We start from the raw sequence: 20,868 nt of genomic DNA on the forward strand, positions 1-20,868 counted from the left end.
TATCCTTAGCAACAAGGAGGCATTGTAAGGCAAAATAACAATGAACGTTATTGCATCACAAGCAATTATTACAAATTCTTTATATGTTCAATCTTAACTCGTTGACTACCATTATGTTTTTATGTTGTTACGTCCTTAGCCATTTTATATTTAGAAAAATTTAATTTGAGGCCAAAAGCTCTATTTCAAACAACAAAAAACACATCCGAACCCGTAGCGATATAACATACATTACCTATACTTAATCGCTCTTCGGTGAAAATGGAATTATTCCTCTAGACTCGTAACTTCAGTGCATGAAATGGATAGCTTACGTTAGGTCTTCGGTGTGATGGTTCAATACGGGAGATATACAGAAGTGTTATATTACAACAAAATCTGCAGATTGAAGAGCTCTACTCCATTAATCCTTTGTACTTTTATTTATCTTTGGTCTAGACTATGCCATTAGATTAGTGTAGGATAACAGAGAGTGTTTGGAATTGAACGGGTTACATCAACTCCTTGTTTATACGTATGGCGTGAACCTGTTAGGAGAAAATCTACAAACTATTAGAGAAAAGAACGGGAATTTTACTTGAAGCAAGTAAAGAGATAAGTTTTGAAGCACCCCGAAAAGACGAAGTGTATGACTGTGTCTCGTGATCAGTATATTGTACGAAAATAAAATGTAGAAATTGCAAATTTATTCTTTGAAGAGATGAAAAAATTGAAATATCTTGGATCTACAATAGGAATGAATATAACTGATAATTGGGAGAAAATTAAACGTAGAATAAATATAGGAAAGCGTTTTATTATTCGGGTGAAAAGCTTTTATCATCCAGTCTTACTTCAACTTACTTATGGCTTTAAGGTACCCGTAGGTGCATTGCCGCCCTCACATAAGCCCGCCATTTGCTTTAAAAATAGTTGAAAGGCAGAATTTATAAAACACTTACATTACCGGTTCTTCTGTATGGTTGTGAAAATTGGACTCTCACTTTGAGAGAGGAACTGAGGTTAGGAGTGTTTGAGAATTAGGTTCTTAGGAAAATGCCTAGGGGTAAGAGAGATGAAGCTACATAGAATGAATGAAATTACATAACGCAGAACTGTATGCTTTTTATTTTTTCCTGACATAATTAGGAACGTTAAATGCAAACATTGTAGGTGGGCAGAGCATGTAGCACGTATGGACAAATCCAGAAATCCATATAGCAATGTTGGTTTGGAGACCGTAGGGAATAAGGCCTTTGGGGAGACCGAGGTGTAGATGGGAGGATAATATTAAAATTGATTTGAGGGAGGTGGGATATGATGATAAAGACTTGATTAATCTTGCTCAGGATAAGGACCGATGGCGGGCTTATGTGAGGGCGGCAATGAACCTGCGGGTTCCTTGAAAGCCAGTAAGTAATTTAGCAATTTGTTTTTGAACTTCATTACAAGAAAACATACGAAATAATGTCTTATTGCTGTGTTTTATAATAATACTAGTTATAATTGAACGGTTGGATGGAAAAGAGGCCTCAGGTCACTCAGACCCTTTTTGTGTAAAATGTTTTTTCGGAGTCCTTAGGGTTTGAAATACGTGCCTTAGAAATTTCATGAACGTAACATTAATATTGCCAGTGTTAGAGCTGTGTGAATAAATGTTGATAAATGTGGAGACATCAGCTGTCAAACCTCCAAATACATTGTGCTGTGTCAAACGTGTAACATGTCACTAGTTGTGTTTAAGACGTTCTACCAAAAGTCTCGAAGCAACTGTCATACAAATGGAAGGTTAAAGTTAAGTGATACTGTTCCTGTTGCACCCAAGAAAAAATTCAAAGTTGATAAGATACGAGATGTCAGAACTCTTTATGAGTTTTTGAAAGAAGATGAAGTACTTGGTTTGAATAACAGTTTAAGAACACCACTGAGGAACCAGGAGCATGGCAAGAACTTCAGGAACAAGATGAAAACTTATCAGTTGAAGCAAGTGACTATGAGGACATTGTAGACAGTTTCTTAAGTGATGTGATTGAGATATGTTTCATCGGAATTTTTTTGAAATATTAAGTTCCTTTCTATTATATTATATTTTCATTAAATTATGAGAAAAAGCATATAATTTTCTGTGCATAGGCAGTCTAATAATAAAATAATAAACTGAGTCTATATTGAGTTCCTTTGTATTCTGTTGTATTTTCATTACATTATGCAAAAAAAGCACATGATTTTCTATCCATAATAATAAATAATAAATTGAATTTATATTTTATTTTCTGTTTTTAAGAAAAAGGGCCTGAGAGAGCCAATTTTCAAACACCAATAACTTTTAAATCAATCAGCTGAACGCAGATTTTCTTCTAAAATATTATTTAAACGTTGCAAATTCTTTTACCAAAAGCATAGAGTGTTATTTTGTACAGTAAAGAGAAAGGGACCAGTACTTTAAAATGTTTAAAGGTCTTTTTCTCAAAACGCCATTTTCTCACTGAGGCCCTTTTTCCATCCAACCGTTCAATTATCATTTGCGTAAGTAATTCGGTTTTGCAAATTACCGTATTTACTTTTACTCGTTCAATAATCTTATTAAACTGCACTCGTGCAATTACTAGACATAATAATAATAATAATAATAATAATAATAATAATAATAATAATTATTATTATTATTATTATTATTATTATTATTATTATTATTATTATTATTATAATCATGATCATCATCCACAGGGATTAGGCCTTTCGACCTGTTCCGTCCTCTCAAAGAATTTGATCTCTCCATCTCTTCGTAGGTGTTCTTCCTCTGCCTCTCTTGCCTTTGGGTTTGTACTCTAGAGTCTTTTTAGGAATACGGTATTCTGGCATTCTTTGTACGTGTATAGTATTTTTCTTTGTATTCTTTTAGTTCATTGTTTAAGTTGAATATGTTCAGTTCCTCTCGTATCGTTTCATTATATTGTCTGACTCTTCGTCTGTATCAAGTTACCGATCTAAAAAATCTCATTTCTGCTACTCCTATTTTGTGTTTTTGGTTTTCTGTTAGGGTCCAGGATTCTGAACCATACAAGAGAGCATTTGCTGCACAAGCCACTACTGCGTGTTCGGTTCAAAGTGTGTCATGGCTCCCTGTATGCCGTCATCTGGCTAGTCGTTGAGCCTAGATAATTCAATCTTCCTACATTTTCGCAGAGGCGTATTACCTATGTGCCAGAGAAGTTGCCTGGCAAGTACGGCGTTCATTCAGAAGAGTACTTACCGATACGTACCGTAACGCCAGTAGTGGCAGGAATGTGAACTGTTTGGAAACACGTACTGAGGTGAGTTTTTCCTTACTGTCGGGATATGTGGAGGGGGTTAAGACGATTACTTACGTATTTGTTGACATTAACTTCGACGGTCAACATGGACACGGAGCATTTGTTCTGAGTTGTGGAATGTTGCCGTACGCAACCGATGATAACAAATACCCTGCGTACGACTTGCCGGCGCAAAACACAGTTCGAAAGAGGTTATGGTAGCACACAGACCGTACAGACCGCCGTCTGTTGCTACGACGTTCAAGTTATATCGTACACGCTCTCAAGTTCAGATTGGACACCTTGATTAATAGGCAACTTCTCTGACACAAAAGCTGAAACTCGCTTCAAATCGCTGACTCATCAACAGTGATGTCATGACACACTTTGAAATGAACACGCAGTAGTAGGCATACACAGCTCAATGGACGATACACGCTGACATCCGGGAGTGTTCCAAGATGTACGACGAGACTCGTCAAGTACTGGAGGGATGATCATAGTGCCAGTCAGAATTCATCTAAATGGCGTCCCTTTGGTATTCAGGAATGGTCTGTGATATATGGTAACCATTAAGAGTAGATCTAAGTGGCTCAGTCATCTCTGCGGTTATGACCGGGCTTGGCAAGCCAATTGTAAACATCCACATTCACCTCACGTCTCTCTCTCGGGAGTTGTATGCATAAATATGATATACGCAATTGATCTAGATGTACGAAGAGCTTCGTCCATCCATTGGGTACATACATGCGGACACAATTATTAAAAACAAGCATGATCATCTTCATTAGATTGCACTCTTGTGGCCCGTTGCGTTCTCAACCTTGTGAAGACTATGAACCAACGTTTATGCAGCAATCGGTTCATAATAGAATGTTTATTAAAACACATTACTTACTTACTTACTGCCTTTTAAGGAACCCGGAGGTTCATTGCCGCCCTCACATAAGCCCGCCATTGGTCCCTATCCTGAGCAAGATTAAACCAGTCTCTACCATCATTTCCCACCTCCCTCAAATCCATTTTAATATTATATTCCCATCTACGTCTCGGCCTCCCCAAAGGTATTTTTCCCTCCGGCCTCCCAACAAACACTCTATATGCATTTCTGGATTCGCCCATACGTGCTACATGCCCTGCCCATCTCAAACGTCTGGATTTAATGTTCCTAATTATGTCAGGTGAAGGATACAATTCGTGCAGCTCTGCGTTGTGTAACTTTCTCCATTCCCCTGTAACTTCATCCCCTTTAGCCCCAAATATTTTTCTAAGAACCTTATTCTCAAAAACCCTCAATCTCTGTTCCTCTCCCAAAGTGAGAGTCCAAGTTTCACAACCATACAGAAGAACCGGTAATATAACTGTTTTATAAATTCTAACTTTCAGATTTTTTGACAGCAGACTAGATGACAAAAGATTCTCAACCGAATAATAACAGGTATTTCCCATATTTATTCTGAATTTAATTTCCTCCCGAGTGTCATTTATATTTGTTACTGTTGCTCCAAGATATTTGAATTTTTCCACCTCTTCGAAGTATATATCTCCAACTTTTATAGTTCCATTTCGTACAATATTCTGATCACGAGACATAATCATATAGTTAGTCTTATTAAAATACATTAAAGCAAAATAATTGATTATGATAATAATGATAATGATGGTGGTCGTGGTGATGGTAATAAATGAATATTTTAACGTAACTACACAGAACATTAGATTTATTAATCCAATGAGTTACAACTTGAAATTAATAAAGTAAATCTAGAGCACTTCACAAGAAAAGTGCGTAAAATTTGGTAATATTATAGCCACAAACCCTGACAAACTAGACTCACACCCTCTATCGATGTTTACAAATTACACCCTATTAAACTGTAACTCTATTCTAATAGTGTGGACGCCGATAGATCTCCCTTTGTTCGGGTCTTTTGAACAATGATGTTCCATTGCTGCAGGTCACAGCGTGGTAGAAGATCAAACAAGTGTAAAGCAATAAAGCCGGTGTTGGATTTGATGTTTTGTTTCATCACCTGTTGTGTCATATGGACTTACAGCCGCTTACATGGAACATTGCAGCAAGTGAATATTTCAAGCTTGAAATCAGAATCTGATACCCGAATTATATTACGATAATGATACTATGTTTATATTTTTGTGATACTTCAAATAACATTTAGAATATTTCACAATTTATGTAATATTGACTATAAAAAGTAAAGTAAATCCGTGGCGCTACAGCCCATGAAGGACCAAGACCGACCAGCCGGCTGCTGGTCTCACGTCCACATGCCGAAGCAGAGGTGGACGATCATTCAACCAGAATGGAGGTATCGTGTGGTTAGCACGATGACCAAGCCGTTATAGCTTATTTACGAAACCGGATTTTCGCTACCTATCGTAGCTCCCCAAATGCATCACGATGCTGGGTGGGCACCGGTCCCATACACTAGCCGAAATTTCATGAGAAAATTTCTTTCTCCATGAGGACTCGAACCAGCGCGCATTCCGTAACGCGAGTCCTAGGCAGGATGCCTTAGACCACGACGCCACGGCGCGGGACACTATTGACTTTAGAGCTACATAAAATGTAAAGATGTAAAATATACGTCATATTTTCAAAAATACAGCCTTTTTAAAAATTCCCTTTCCATTTTGTTAAACTTATACCAAAAGTAATCAACTTTAGATATGTTATTGGTGATACCATGAGATAACATATAAAGTAAATTTAAACTTGACTCCTTTTCATTGAAAATAAACTCCTCAACAATATATAATTTTGACATGGTAGTAAACACATTTACAAGCATTGAAAGTTACAGTACTATAACATAAATTGAATATCATTATTTTCAGTTAATTATAGAAGTTCAAATATTCGTGTAGCATAATACAACCACGAAATCTCCAAAGCATTTGTTTGTTATAAAATAAAATCCTTACAAAAATCTTTAAAAATGTCTAAAAACAAATAAATAAAAATATAAATCTAATAAAACAAATCTGAGTTGTTTGCTGATATTTAAATATTCGAGTACCACCTATACTACAATGAGGATATCGAATAAAAGACTCCACTAAAATAAAAAAAATTGAAACCAAAGTTCATGATAATACAAATAACAACATGAATAATGATATAAATAACACAAAATAAAATAATTTGAAAGCAGTCAAACTTAAATATGAATAAAATTAAGATACAAATTGAATTTCCTATCCTGGAGTTTTCATGCTACAGACTACCAAGAGGGTAACAAGATGAATAATGAGAAGAGAGAGAAAGATTTGAAAAAATTGTTTGCCTTCCACTGAGGGTGACCACAAGGATCCAGAAGCCAATAATCCAATAATGAATTTACATACATAGTTCAAGATTAAGATTATATTCAGTACAGTGTTATTAACAAGTGAAAGAAAAATTAATTTAACTTAATAAACGTGTATAAGTGGTAATTTATTATTTGGAGAGAATCTCTAAGAATTTTAATTATATTTTTTTATTTCTTAGAAATTTATTTTTAGACTTTTAAGGACATCACCGATGAATTTTGGTAGGGTGACTCTGCTCCAAACAGGAGGCCTCTCACAATCCATTGATTGATTGGAATTCTATATTTTTCTGACAGGAATGGCAGGTAGGGTTGGTAGATAGCCCGAATTGAGTGTCTTTCATAATTTCTTTGCTACAATTTATAACGCTAAGATGTCATAAACTGTTGTATCCAACTCGTGGATAATCTTATTATGACTTATTTACTTACTTACTTACAAATGGCTTTTAAGGAACCCGCAGGTTCATTGCCGCCCTCACATAAGCCCGTCATCGGTCCCTATCCTGTGCAAGATTAATCCAGTCTCTATCATCATATCCCACCTCCCTCAAATCCATTTTAATATTATACTCCCATCTACGTCTCGGCCTCCCTAAAGGTCTTTTTCCCTCCGGCCTCCCAGCTAACACTCTATATGCATTTTTGGATTCGCCCATACGTACTATATGACCTGCCAATCTCAAATGTCTGGATTTAATGTTCCTAATTATGTCAGGTGAAGAATACAATGCATGCAGTTCAGTGTTATGTAACTTTCTCCATTCTCCTGTAACTTCATCCCTCTTAGCCCCAAATATTTTCCTAAGAACCTTATTCTCAAATACCCTTAATCCCTGTTCCTCTCTCAAAGTGAGAGTCCAAGTCTCACAACCATAAAGAACAACCGGTAATATAATTGTTCTATAAATTCTAACTTTCAGATTTTTTGACAAGAGACTAGATGATAAAAGCTTCTGAACCAAATAATAACAGGCATTTCCTATATTTATTCTGCGTTTAATTTCCTCCCGAGTGTCATTTATATCTGTTAATGTTGCTCCAAGACATTTGAATTTTACCACCTCTTCGAAAGATAAATCTTATTATGACACTCGTGAAAATTGACAAACATTCACTCATGCCATAATCATCAAGATTATCCACTTGTTGCATAAATAAATATTTTAAGTAGCTTAAGCTATTTTATTATTTCATAAATTAGCATATAACATATTACCCGATCGTGACTTATGGTCCACTCTGTACATAATGTATACAATGATATTTCATACGGTTTGCGCAATATGAAAAGCTACGAAAATACAATTATAGGGATACGTAACAGATACCCATGTATAACGATATATCTGTCAGAATGCTAGTTGTTTCAAATTTTAGATATCACAGTATAGAAATACGTAATTTTATACAGGGTGTTCTGAGAAAAGGTTCCAATATTTAGAGAAGCGATAATACTCATCAAAACAAGAAATAAAAGTTCTACAAACGTGGGTCCTGAAATTAATATCTTCTGAGAAATGAGCAATTGTTTACCATTACTGTAAGAGCAGCATATCTTCCACTGTGAGCTCTTTGGCAAGAGGAAACAGAATTCAAATAAAAAATAGATTAACACATCATTATTTTCTGTCACTAGGAAGTCTTGCAACCTTACTGTAGTGACTGAGGAACGGAATGTCCCTATTCAGACGTGGGTTCGTGTGTGTATTTGTGAGCCAGAAATACGGTGTTGCCAAATTACGCAGACTTTCAGCATAATTTTGTAATTAAGCATGCATTGAATTACAAAACACAAAGGCCTAATAGTTTTTTTTTTATTTTAATGTATTCTACTGCCCCCCTTCAATCTGCATAGCTACAGTATATCACTTTCACTCTTTATACGCTATCACATTAAACAGAATGTTCGTAATGTGGAACGCAACGACGATACGATATGAAAAAAAGCCTGGCATCGTTTTCATAGTATGCAACGCTTATATGTAAGAAGCGTCTTTTGTAACTTAACTAGTAAAACCTGGAATTTTTTTACAATTACAATAAAATTTATTAATAATGCACAAATATAGCATATACACTGAATAATTAAAACCAATCTATACATAATTAGTAATTTCACACAATAAATATACAATTTTGTAACGCAGTTTCTATAATTAAAATATTTCATTTATAAAATCAACCGAGCGGGCTAGTGGCGTGGTAGAGGGCTGGCCTTGCATTCGGGAGGTCCGGGGTTCGATCCCAGGGTCCGGCAATCCTATGTATGTTTTCATTGTTTCCTCAGTTATTTACAGGCAAATGCCGGGATTGTACCTCTTGAAAGTCCGGCCATGGACGGCGATCCTTCCCTTAATCCTTTCATATGTGTGAGTGAATGCTGTGTAATGTCTTAAATGTTTGTGTTGTATCGGAGGTGGCCCTGGCATTGAGCTGATCCCTCATCCGGGGAGGCCCTCCATGTCCTTGTGTGGTCAAAAAAGTATGTATGTGATCCATTGCTTAATACCTCTCCCGACAGGTCGCGGCCCTGTAAGGCCAGGGTGGCGTGAGTCGTGTAAATGCACCTAAAAGGGAGAGGTTAAACTAAGAGAAAGAAGAAGAAGAAGAATTTATAAAATCTGTAATTATATTGTAAAAGTTGATCCAGTAAATTATTTGGTTATATAAGTTTTATTCAGGAATATAGGCTACATATCTTATAAGTTAGTTATCAATAGACAAGTTGCCGAAATGAAGAGTGTTCCATAGTCTGTATTATGTCAGGCGCTCGGTTATAATCAAAGGCGTGTATCAAGAGTTGTAGGTCTTGTATTATAAATACACAATTTCCCTCACCGGAGTACCTGCCGCACACAGATATCAGGCAAGTTGCCGACAAACAACTCACTAGCACCGTCATAAAACACAGACTCATATCAACAACTCACACCCAACGAGCATGTTAATAACTCACTAGGAACTTTATTACGTTAACCGCCGCGAGTATGCGGCAACCCCTTTCACAGGTTTGTTCGGCATGTAGTCCGTTAACAGGCGTTATCATTTCCACATCAATATTAGAACATTGCTGGTTATCATTATAATATTATATTGATCTCATAAAGATTTTTCTAATGCAGTTTTCACGATGAGTATTTTTCACGAATTTAACATTTCCTAATACGTTTTCCCTGCATTTATTTCTCTAAACAAATATTCGTTATAATACATTATGACCCAGTTTCACCAACTATTGTTAAATACTTAACATGTTGTTAAGGATACTAGGACGTGAAAGTCGGCCAAAAATGTCATTTTTTGTTTTCATTGTTTTCGAATTCTTGAATAAATTCTCTATCCAAAAATATATATATTGTAGGGGTTTCTGGGTTTAAATGCCCTAAAATAGAGAATTTAAAAATGGCGTCGTAGTTGCACGCCCCTTTTTTAAATGCCCAATTCAACTTATTAAATATGTTATAATTTCTGGGCTATTTATTGGAATATTTTGACCGGGTAAATTTCTTTGCTGTTGTTGGTGCTTCTGGATACTCTGAAACTGCAAAGAGCATAACACAGCCCAGTGGAAAGCACTCCTGTTTTGTTTTGAATAACCTCGTGTAAATTTTGTTGCAAAAAGAATCTTTGTGGTGTTATTTGCATTATTAGTGTGTGTGTGTGTGTGTGTGTGTGTGTGTGTGTGTGTGTGTGTGTGTGTGTGTGTGTGTGTGTGTGTGTGTGTAGTAAAAATGGGCAGATTAAAGAAGTTTGGCAAAAGAAAACCAGTGTTTAATGGTAATGTAAGTAAAAGCAAACATAATATAAGTGAACATAACCTGTCAGAGCCTAGCTGCAGTAGAGAAGTGCATTCAGCTTCTGCAAGAAAATTGTCTCGCATAAAAGCAGAGTGTGATGACAACTTTTATTTTAGTGATGAGGGATATTCAAAGGGTTTTATCATTGTGGACATTCAATTATTATCTAATTTGGTGAAGAAAACTGTACAGTGTAAGTATTGTAGTGGCGTCGACTGTGTTGAACTTACAGAAAATAAAAATAGTAGGCGAGGGCTTGCAACTAAACTGTCTGTTGTTTGTAATAAGTGTAAAGAGTCTGCTTCAAGTATGACATCCAATAAGGTAGGGAAAACAAAATGTTATGAAGTAAATTTAAGATTTGTATATGGAATGAGAAGTATTGGCAGAGGCAGGAAGCCAGCACAAACTCTGTGTGGTATAATGGATCTCCCACCACCAACTGCCAAATTTAATTTCTGCACTTCCCAACTGTTGAAATGTCTGGAAGAAGTAGCAAAAAAATCTATGACAAATGCTATAGAAGAAGCAGTGGCTCTAAATGAAAACAGTAGGGACATAACTGCTGCTTTCGATGGGTCCTGGCAGGAGCGAGGCCACACTTCCCTCAATGGTGTCATCACTGCAACTTCACTAGACATTGGGAAAGTAATTGATGTCGAATGTTTCACAAAATTCTGCCATAATTGTAAATCAGACTAGCCTGGACATGTTTGCATGAAAAATTATGATGGCTTCAGTGGTGGGATGGAGAGGGATTGAGTAGTAAAAATTTTTCAGAGGTCTGAGAATTTATATCAGGTCAGGTATGTGAATTACTTAGGAGATGGGGACTCAAAGGGATATAAGAAAGTTGAAGAATTAAATGTTTATGGGAATGTGGAAGTAAGTAAGCTGGAGTGCTGTGGACATGTGCGAAAGAGAATGGGAACAAGACTAAGAAAATTATGTAAAGACATGAAAGGTAAAAAATGTTCTGATGGTAAACCGCTAACAAGGAGAGGGCGGCTAACAGATAGTGCAATAGATCAGTTACAAACCTATTATGGACTGGCCATAAGGAGGAATGCTGGAAAAGATGTAGAAAAAATGAGAAGAGCAGTGTGGGCAATATACTTCCACAAGTATAGCACAGATGAGGAGCCATATCACACGTTATGTCCTCCAGGTACAGATGAAGACTGCTGGTGTGGGTACAATAAAGCTTCAGTCACTGGAAATAAGTATTCCCATCAGCATTCACTGCCTCCAGCTGTGATGGATGAAATAAAACCCATCTTTAGGGACCTCAGCAACCAGGAGCTATTGAAAAAATGCTTACATGGGAATACACAAAACCCTAATGAAAGCTTTAATCATTGTATATGGGAGCGTATCCCAAAAACAGTTTTTGTGGGTTTAAAAACCTTAAAACTGGGTGTATTAGATGCAGTCATCTGTTTTAATGATGGTTGTGTAAGTAGACTAAATGTGTTGGAGAGTTTGGGCATTGAAGTGGGCTCAAATACAAAAACTACACTTTACACCATTGACAAGAAGCGCTTCGAAGACGGTGAAAAGTTTGCTTTGCAAATGACTAAAGAGGCCAGAACAAGAAAGAGGAATGCCAAAAGGAGGAGAGGACCAAGAAACACAGGAGCAGGATGAGTATGGGGCTGGAATGTTCTAGATTGGTGAGTGAAGTACAAAATACACGTTTTCAGTTTTTTGCATTTTCCCGTAACCTTGATTTTTCAAAACTTAGGTACACTTATCTCATAAACTAATGAAGATAGAGTCATGAATTTTTTTGTGGCAGGTACATATTAATTAACTCTTTAAAATGAATAGAGTGGGTTTCTTTTAAACTTCATCATTGAATTTTTAAAAATTCAAATCTAAGGAAAATTTCGGAAAAAATTATGTTAATAATTTTTTTTTAATTTTTTACACGTGTGATGTTTAGTCAAGAAAGTAGTGCATTCATTTTGTCATTTGATATGTTCTTATTGTACCACAAAAAAATTAGAGAGGTCTGACTAAACTTCTATGAGATATGTGTACCTAACTGATGAACCATGCATAAGAATTTATTTTCTAATTACCTTATTTGGGGACATCCTATAAACATTCTATTGGAGATAAGTGATTTAATTTTTCATTAAAAGATAATATAAACATTATTTAATGCATGGTATAAATTTCATAAACCTGTGACATAGGAATGCTTCAGTAGAGCCTATATGTTATTTGCTAGTTCAAGAGCTAAAATAGGCACTCGTCACGTCCCAGTACCCTTAAGGCAATTTAACAGTAAACTTAACCCAATATTTTCAATCGCTATTTGGATGTGAAAACGAAAACTATGAAACAAATCAATGTTATAAAAATATTAAAAGAAATCCTAAGACGGATCATGCACAAGATACAGTGAAACATTTGAAAACTGACGGTGGTACTTTCACTCTCAAAGTTGATATTTGTAATAAGATTCTTTCAATTCTTCAGGATCAAACAGAAGCAATAGAAAATGAAAATAATTGTGATGCTGAATATCTTATATATCTAACATATCTTCACACGTCATTGGTCATAATTACATGTGAACTGTTAAATCAGTAAAATAAAGAAATATCGTTTTGAAAATCTGTAATTATATCTGAGTATTAATACGAAATAATGATCACAGAAATGCTTACGTTAATAAGCACATATCTTGTTTTTACTGTGGATGCAGTGCTAATATTAATATGAATAATTTTAGTATTTATGAACATATCGATTCTGAATAATTAAAAATGCTGAAGTAGTGATTGCAGCTAATTGTTTTCACTGCAAATAGGCTATATCTCAATATAATAATGCGATGTGTAACATATGTCCTCTGGCAGCCATGATTCACGCTGTAGCAGGACGTTAAAGATTTAACTGCGGGAGTATGCTATGTTAATTTAACAGTGGGTTTAACATGATGTTAGCAGTAACAACAGTAGATGAAACATCTCTTCCATGCTTGTTCCTTTTCCCTAATGAAAGTTCCATCACTACGTTTGAATTCAATTACATTCATATAGGCTAATTGCTAGATCTACTAAAATAATTATATTTTTCATATGAGGAAAAATTACTGCTCCTTACACTTTCTTTTTCTCGATTTTCGTTGTAATTATGTTAGTCTCCAATACGGTACTTCCATAATGTAAAAAATACAATTCTCCGCTAAAACAAATGACTACACCAACTAAAGGCACATTCAGTAAACGTTCATACAATCACTGCTTCTTTGATTCCTGTTACATTACTCTTAACATCATGTTACCTAACCAAAGTACCTCAAATGGTTGGTGAAACACTATTACACTAACAGGTTGTTTAATGTTTAACAATACGTTAGTTAACATGCTGTTAGGGTTATTTTAACGGAGTTTAGTGAAATTGGGCCTAAGCCTGATACATTTTATACACCTTTAGGGGACTCTCCATTAAAAATGACAACTCTTTTCCTAAGTGAGTGAGTGAGTGAGCGAGTGAGTTTTCATGCTTATTGTGCTAATAAGACGTCCTGTAATAGATTCTGAAGACGATGAAATAGAAATCCACTATCTCTTATTTCCACGTTACTCTGATCAAAATAAGAAGACCCCTGCATTGGAAACATTTGCGAAATTCTAAATAAGGGTGCAACACTTAGTTTTGACCTGTTTAAAAAAGTGCATTGGAGAACGTATTATACCTATCAGCATTGTTAGGCTAGTGTACCGGTAAATTAAAATTTATACAATCCAGTGTTTCAGCCTTAATCTGTTATTCGTTTTAAATATTTTCAAATATTACAAATTACAAAAGTACTTCCGTATAATTATCAGTTCGCTTAAGGACCACTAGAACTGGAGTTTGGGCCAAAATGTAAAAAAATTTCAATTTTTGTTTTTTTTTTTTTTTTGTATAAATAATGAATTTTGACGTTTGTCTACGTTTTTATTCTATATTTAGTCTCCATCCGCCATTTTATAGGTCTGGCGGCGATTTTTAAAACGCTGCGTGAAGGGGTTTAAAACGTGCAACGCCCACTTTTCCTCAATTGTAAGTAATATTTTTATTTCTCGATTCCCATATTCAAATTTCCCTACGTTTTCGCTGATTAGTAATAGGGTAAGGTAATATCGAACCACTTTAGCATTTATAATTTTTATTGAACAATACAGTTTTTATTTTCTGCATTCCTTTACAGAGGTACATTCCCAGAACATTTACTTTTGATGTAAAAAAGAATTCTTGAATTTGATTTAATATTTTTTAATTAGAATGACATTTTCTAAACACTTGTCAGTGGTGCCATTTAGGCAACTAGTTTCCTAAATAGCACCTGCGGTTTCTTAAATCGCACCTCTTTATCTGCAGGGAACAGGATGAAGGAAAGCTTTTAATATTTAACATATTGAACAGTATTTAATATGAATAATGTAATAAATGCAAATTACAAGTTTACTGAAATTAATGAAAGAGAGTAACGAATCTTCAGATTAAATTAAAAAATAGAGCGTAAATTACGTAACATTTAAACTTTCTGAATGCGTTTTTTATTGTTACACATTTGCCATGTGCTTCACCAGGCAGTTCAGACTGTAAACTGCGTCACCTCTTCTCCACGTTTATCTCGAAGCAACCTAAGAGCTGCTTCATGATATATGCTGTCTGAAATGATTTGAAGATAGAAACATCTAAAGGCTGGGCCTATGAGTATTATGACGAGGAAGCTGAAATAGGAGCACATCATTTTCCCGAGATAATCTAGCTTATAAATTTTTGAAATGGGTCTATAGGTGGACATACAGAAGCAGCACTTTTTTCTATGACAGGTTTGAGTGACAAAATGTTTGAGCTATTCGACAAATAGTTCACTGTTGATGTAACCTGACTCAGAGCAAACAAAGAACGATCCTGGAGGAGCACCAGCTGATAATGAGGGATGCACTGTTTGACGTTTAAAAATTATCACGAGTGGCACAAAATACCTAGTGCGCTTGCACAATATACACTTGTTGTATTAACGCCCTTTTCACCACTTGATAGTGCACCCACCTGATGCAGTCCTAGTTCAGTTAATATTTTTGGGACCTTCTTTTGTACGGCTAGAATTGCTACAGTTGCTCATATCGCACCGGTGCGAATTAGGCACCTACAAAGTGGTGTGAATTGAGAAACTACGCTATAAGTTATTATTTTCTTCATTCTAGCCCATAATCACCACATGTTCGAAAATCCTACTACGTTAAATGTTCTTTAATATTTCTTTTAACCAATAACATCTTAAGATTATGGATTCCTTTGCATACAAATCCGTTATTTAGTTACAAAATGTTAGCTAACTATACATCCACCTGAGCGATTATAGTAGATACACTATCATCACGCTGCTGACACAAAGAATTGGCAGAAATCAAGTGACATGGTGGATGTTCATATGGTAGATTGTAGCAAGATAGATGCCACACTACTATAGTAATTTGTTTTAAACTAGCAGTCAGTGGTGCGATTTAGGAAGTGGTCCGATTTATGCTCTCTACCCTATATTTCATAGTCTTATGGTAACATCAAGTTTCCATGGTGAATGATGACTCAGTTGATTACCGTTACTGACATGTTTATGTTCTCGCGTTAAAGTTAACTTTTTCTTTGTGAATGGGTTTTTATTTGTGAACGTATTGGAATCCAAACGCGCAATGCCGCTTCAGGGGTATTATACTCGTGTGCTTTTGTGACTATGAAACCAACGTGTGTTATGGTGTATTGGAGGAATTTATAGATAAACTGTTAGTGAAAATTGAGACGTAAATCAGACTTAGCTTATTTTTTGCTGAGGTGAATTCGAATCGATTCCCTTATGTCGTACGAGGGTCGCGCACCATAAATTTATTTTTCCGGCGCGGCGTGACTTGGTTCCAGCACCGAAGATCTCTCGCACCTCACACATGTCGTCGCTCACCTCACAATACACACGGAGTCAGTCAATTTAAGAGATATATTGTCAAACACAAGAGCTTCAATGGAATCTCTTTGTGCGGCGCCTTAGCAAAGAGAACTCGTCATTTGTTAGGAGGTGGAAAAAGGAAAACCAGCAGCGGTGTCAGATATTTTGAGTGGAGTTATATGACAAGAAGCAGTCGATGTATTGTCCGCTTTTCCACAGTGCTGCAAATACTGTAGGTTCCTTATCTGATGTAGACAGTTGGCATTTTTTGTGCGGCGACATTCAACACTGATGACCTTACGGTAGTTCTATCTCAAGTGAACATGCAAGACTTAAACTGTATTTAATTCTGACATGTAAACTGGAATATCATACGTTTATTTAAGAATTATTATTATTATTATTATTATTATTATTATTATTATGATTATTATTATTATTATTATTATTATTATTATTATGTTAGGAGAAAATCCACAAACGATTAGGGAAAACACGGGAATTTTACTGGGAGCAAGTAAAGCGATAGGTTTGGATGTAAATCCCGAAAAGACAAAGTATATGATTATGTCTCGTGACGAGAATATTGTACGAAATGGAAATATAAAAATTGGAAATTTATCTTTTGAAGAGGTGGTGAAGTTCAACTATCTTGGAGCAAAAGTAACAAATATAAATGATACTCGGGAGGAAATTAAACACAGAATAAATATGGGAAATGCCTGTTATTATTCGGTTGAGAAGCTTTTATCATCCAGTCTGCTGTCAAAAAATCTGGAAGTTAGAATTTATAAAACAGTTGTATTACCGGTTTTTCTGTATGGTTGTGAAACTTGGACTCTCACTTTGAGAGAGGAACAGAGGTTAAGGGTGTTTGAGAATAAGGTGCTTAGGAAAATATTTGGGGCTAAGAAAGTTACACAACACAGAACTGCACGCATTGTATTCTTCACCTGACATAATTAGGAACATTAAATCCAGATGTTTGAGATGGGCAGGGCATGTAGCACGTATGGGCGAATCCAGAAATGCATATAGAGTGTTAGTAAGTAAGTAAGTATTATTATTATTATTATTATTATTATTATTATTATTATTATTATTACTTTCAAAATCTCAAAATTAAACTCCAAATGTAGTATGTATCCTCCTGAGTCCTGACTAGGCTTGCCAAATTTCATAAATAAAAATTAGGGACACAAACGTTACTGACAATTTTATTCACTAATTTCAGTAAGTCCCTCTGCAGAAATTAGTTTATGATTTCCGTTAATATCTACTTCTAATACGTAGTCAGATATCCTACGAAGAAACCCCTGTGGTCGCTGAGTGGTCAGACCTCCGGCCTGTCACACAGAGTTCGAGTCCCGGTCACATCTGATATTTTTAATTGAAAAATTCATAGTGACACTTGTGACGGACAAAGCATAGGCCTATGCAACATTCTGTCACATTTCTTCGTTTAGTCATCAGCCCCTAGGGACGAGGGGGTTGCCTGTTCGAAACCTGGAACTTTGATACGCAGCTAACCTTAGTATAGTCAGCCACTTTGGCTTCGGGAATGCGTCTATCTTTAGAGATAGCGCAATAGATCCTAACAGTCGCAGTGCTTGTCCATCGTGCTTTCTCCCTTAAATTCCATTCCATTTCATCCTACGAAGAATTTTATAATGTCCTTCGTACGATGGTACAAGGAATATTTTACTTTCCATTTCAACAAATACGAACGTAGATGTTAATAAAGAACCTTTTTCTATGTCTTCACGGACATTTCTGATTATAAAACATGAAGAGCCTGATCCTAAACATCATATTCGCAAAGGAATAATATCACGTCCTGACGACTGTAGCTTCAAAGGATCATTAAAACTGCTCTTCTTGGCCCTTTCAACACAAACAAACGGAACATGTATTTTACACTGACCAATTACATAAAAGCGGTTAGTCCTCCTAACTTCGTGATATTTATACATCACAAAAATCGTTTGAAATATAACATTTTCAATGTAAAAGTTGCGTTAAGGCATTTATTCCAAATATTCACTTTTGTGGCAGGGTTAAATGTAATACAACATCAAACAAAACCTTTACTAATCTCTCGTAACGTACACGCAAATTAAGTATTCAGTACTGGTTGTGTTCTAAAAATTATATTTTGAAAATGATGTACACTTTTATTTATTATGCACAAATGCACGAATGTGTAGTTCTATTAAAACAAACCAACTCTGTAATAACAATAATAAAAGAACCTCCAGTGGGTTTGCTGTTTAAATAGATGTTACGAACACCTGTATATTACAGTGCTAACTTGGTTAACTAACTCAATTGGACTTCATAAAAACCGTAGAAAACTCAATATAGAAAACTTATTTAACAAGCTCGCCTCTCTCAAATCCGACTGAATGTTTTATAATATAAATACAGTTTCCAGTTTTATTCGTTTTAAACCACTAATTCAATAGACAGATTGGCAAATAATGAAAAGAGCGTAACTAAATATTTTATGCCAAAAAACAAGTAACCTACATTTCTTCAAAACATAAAATAACATGAATAATTTCGAGGGAAAAAATTTTCCGGGAGCGAGTATCGAACCCGAGACCTTTCGTTAAACGTACTAATGCTCTACCAACTGAGCTACCCGGGAATTCTACCAGATACCAATCCAATTTTTCCCTCCATATCCACAGACCTCAAAGTGGGCAACCAACAATGAGTGCACACTAACTCTGTGTGACTTCAATTGTGGTTTTCTGTTAACGAACAGGTATAGCTGCCTGTAAAGTTGATTTGAATAATTTCGAGGGAAAAATTGTTCCAGGGCCGGGTATCGAACCCGGAACCTTTGGTTAAACGTACCAACGCTCTACAACTGAGCTACTCGGTAACTCTATCAGACACCGATCCAACTTTTTCCTTCTATATCCACAGACCTCAAAGTGGGCTGATAACCGTCAAGTAACCAACATTGAGTGCACACTAACTCTGTGTGACAAATTGTGGTTTTCTGTTAACGAACAGTGACGTGTATTATGCAAATCAAGCTTTCAGATGTAACTCCCTGTATTGTATTTATTAACATTCCATGGTATTCATACATTGCTTCACAGCTAGAATATGGAACAAGTCAAAAAAATTAATAATATTATAAAGTCTTAATTTATAGTCATAGTTTAGATTAAATATATACAGACGAGATTTACAATATAGTCTACTAGTACAACACAAAGTTTTAGTATCAATTTCATGAAGCGTTGTTGAATGTCATGAATTCACCTACAGAATAGAAGGCGTGAGAAATTAGGTACTTCTTTAATTTGGCCCTAAATAATCTTATGTTTTGAGTTTCATTTTTTATATCGATAGGGAGGCTATTAAACATTTTTACTGCCATATAACGCACTCCTTTTTGGTAGCAGGATAGACTTGCCGATGGAGTACGAAAGTCATTTTTTGATGTGTATTTATGCTATGAACTGTTGAAAAGTTGTGAAGCTGATTTGAATAATTTCGAGGGAAAAACTGTTCCGGGGCCGGGTATCGAGCGTTGGTACGTTTAACAAAAGGTCCCGGGTTCGATACCCGGTCCTGGAATAAATTTTCCCTCGAAATTATTTTAACCACAATTTATTCAACAAGCAAAAGCCTTCAGTATTTATTCATAAAATCGGATCCCTATGTTTACAAGACATACAAACTAGCTGCGTGCATTACAGGCGCAATGTTCGGTTCAAGTTAGTCGAGTAAGGCGAAGTTCGATATTCGCCCATATTCGCTCTGCAGTAGGAGGTCTGTGGTGTTTGTTCCAACTTAACTCATTATAAAAAATATCCGTTTGCTCCACTCATGTATTAATCGCACAAGTCTTCCGATTAGTTTTTCACCTCCTACATCTATATTAAGTATTAAATTACATAATTCTGACTGTTGTCTTATACAGTGTAAATGTCCGATTATTAAAGAGTCCTCTGAAGTTACGTATTTAGACGTAATTTTCGATAATCATTTAAAATGGAACTAACACATTAATTACCCTTGTAATAAATTACGTAAAATAGTATATTATTTTGTTTTATTGAGGAATTACTTGTCAATAAGTTTATTACGCGCAATATATTTAACTTTATTTCAATCGGTAATTATATATGGAATTAAAGGATGGGGTAGTTACGTATTTAGACGTAATTTTCGATAATCATTTAAAATGGAACCAACACACCAATTACCTTTGCAATAAATTACGTAAAATAGTATATTATTTTGTTTTATTGAGGAATTACTTGTCAATAAGTTTATTACGCACAATATATTTAACTTTATTTCAATCGGTAATTATGTATGGAATTAAAGGATGGGGTAGCTCATTTAAATCCAATTTTAATCCACTTTATTTATTACAGAAGAAAATAATTAAAATATGTCTTCATAAACCTATTGATTTTCCATATCAAAATTTGTTTTTAGACTTTAATGTTACTTAACGTAAGACAAATTTATTATATTGTATT

The 20,868-nt window shown here is 35.3% G+C and overlaps 1 protein-coding gene across 4 annotated transcripts in view; it reads right to left on the bottom strand.

Moving 5' to 3' along the window:
- Window positions 1-20,868, bottom strand: part of LOC138695868 (metabotropic glutamate receptor 1-like) — a 1,249,477-nt gene that overhangs the window by 906,015 nt on the left and 322,594 nt on the right. The gene's annotated exons all lie outside the window — the stretch shown is intronic.

This window comes from Periplaneta americana, chromosome 3 (assembly GCF_040183065.1).
Source record: "Periplaneta americana isolate PAMFEO1 chromosome 3, P.americana_PAMFEO1_priV1, whole genome shotgun sequence".
Classification (NCBI taxonomy): domain Eukaryota; kingdom Metazoa; phylum Arthropoda; class Insecta; order Blattodea; family Blattidae; genus Periplaneta; species Periplaneta americana.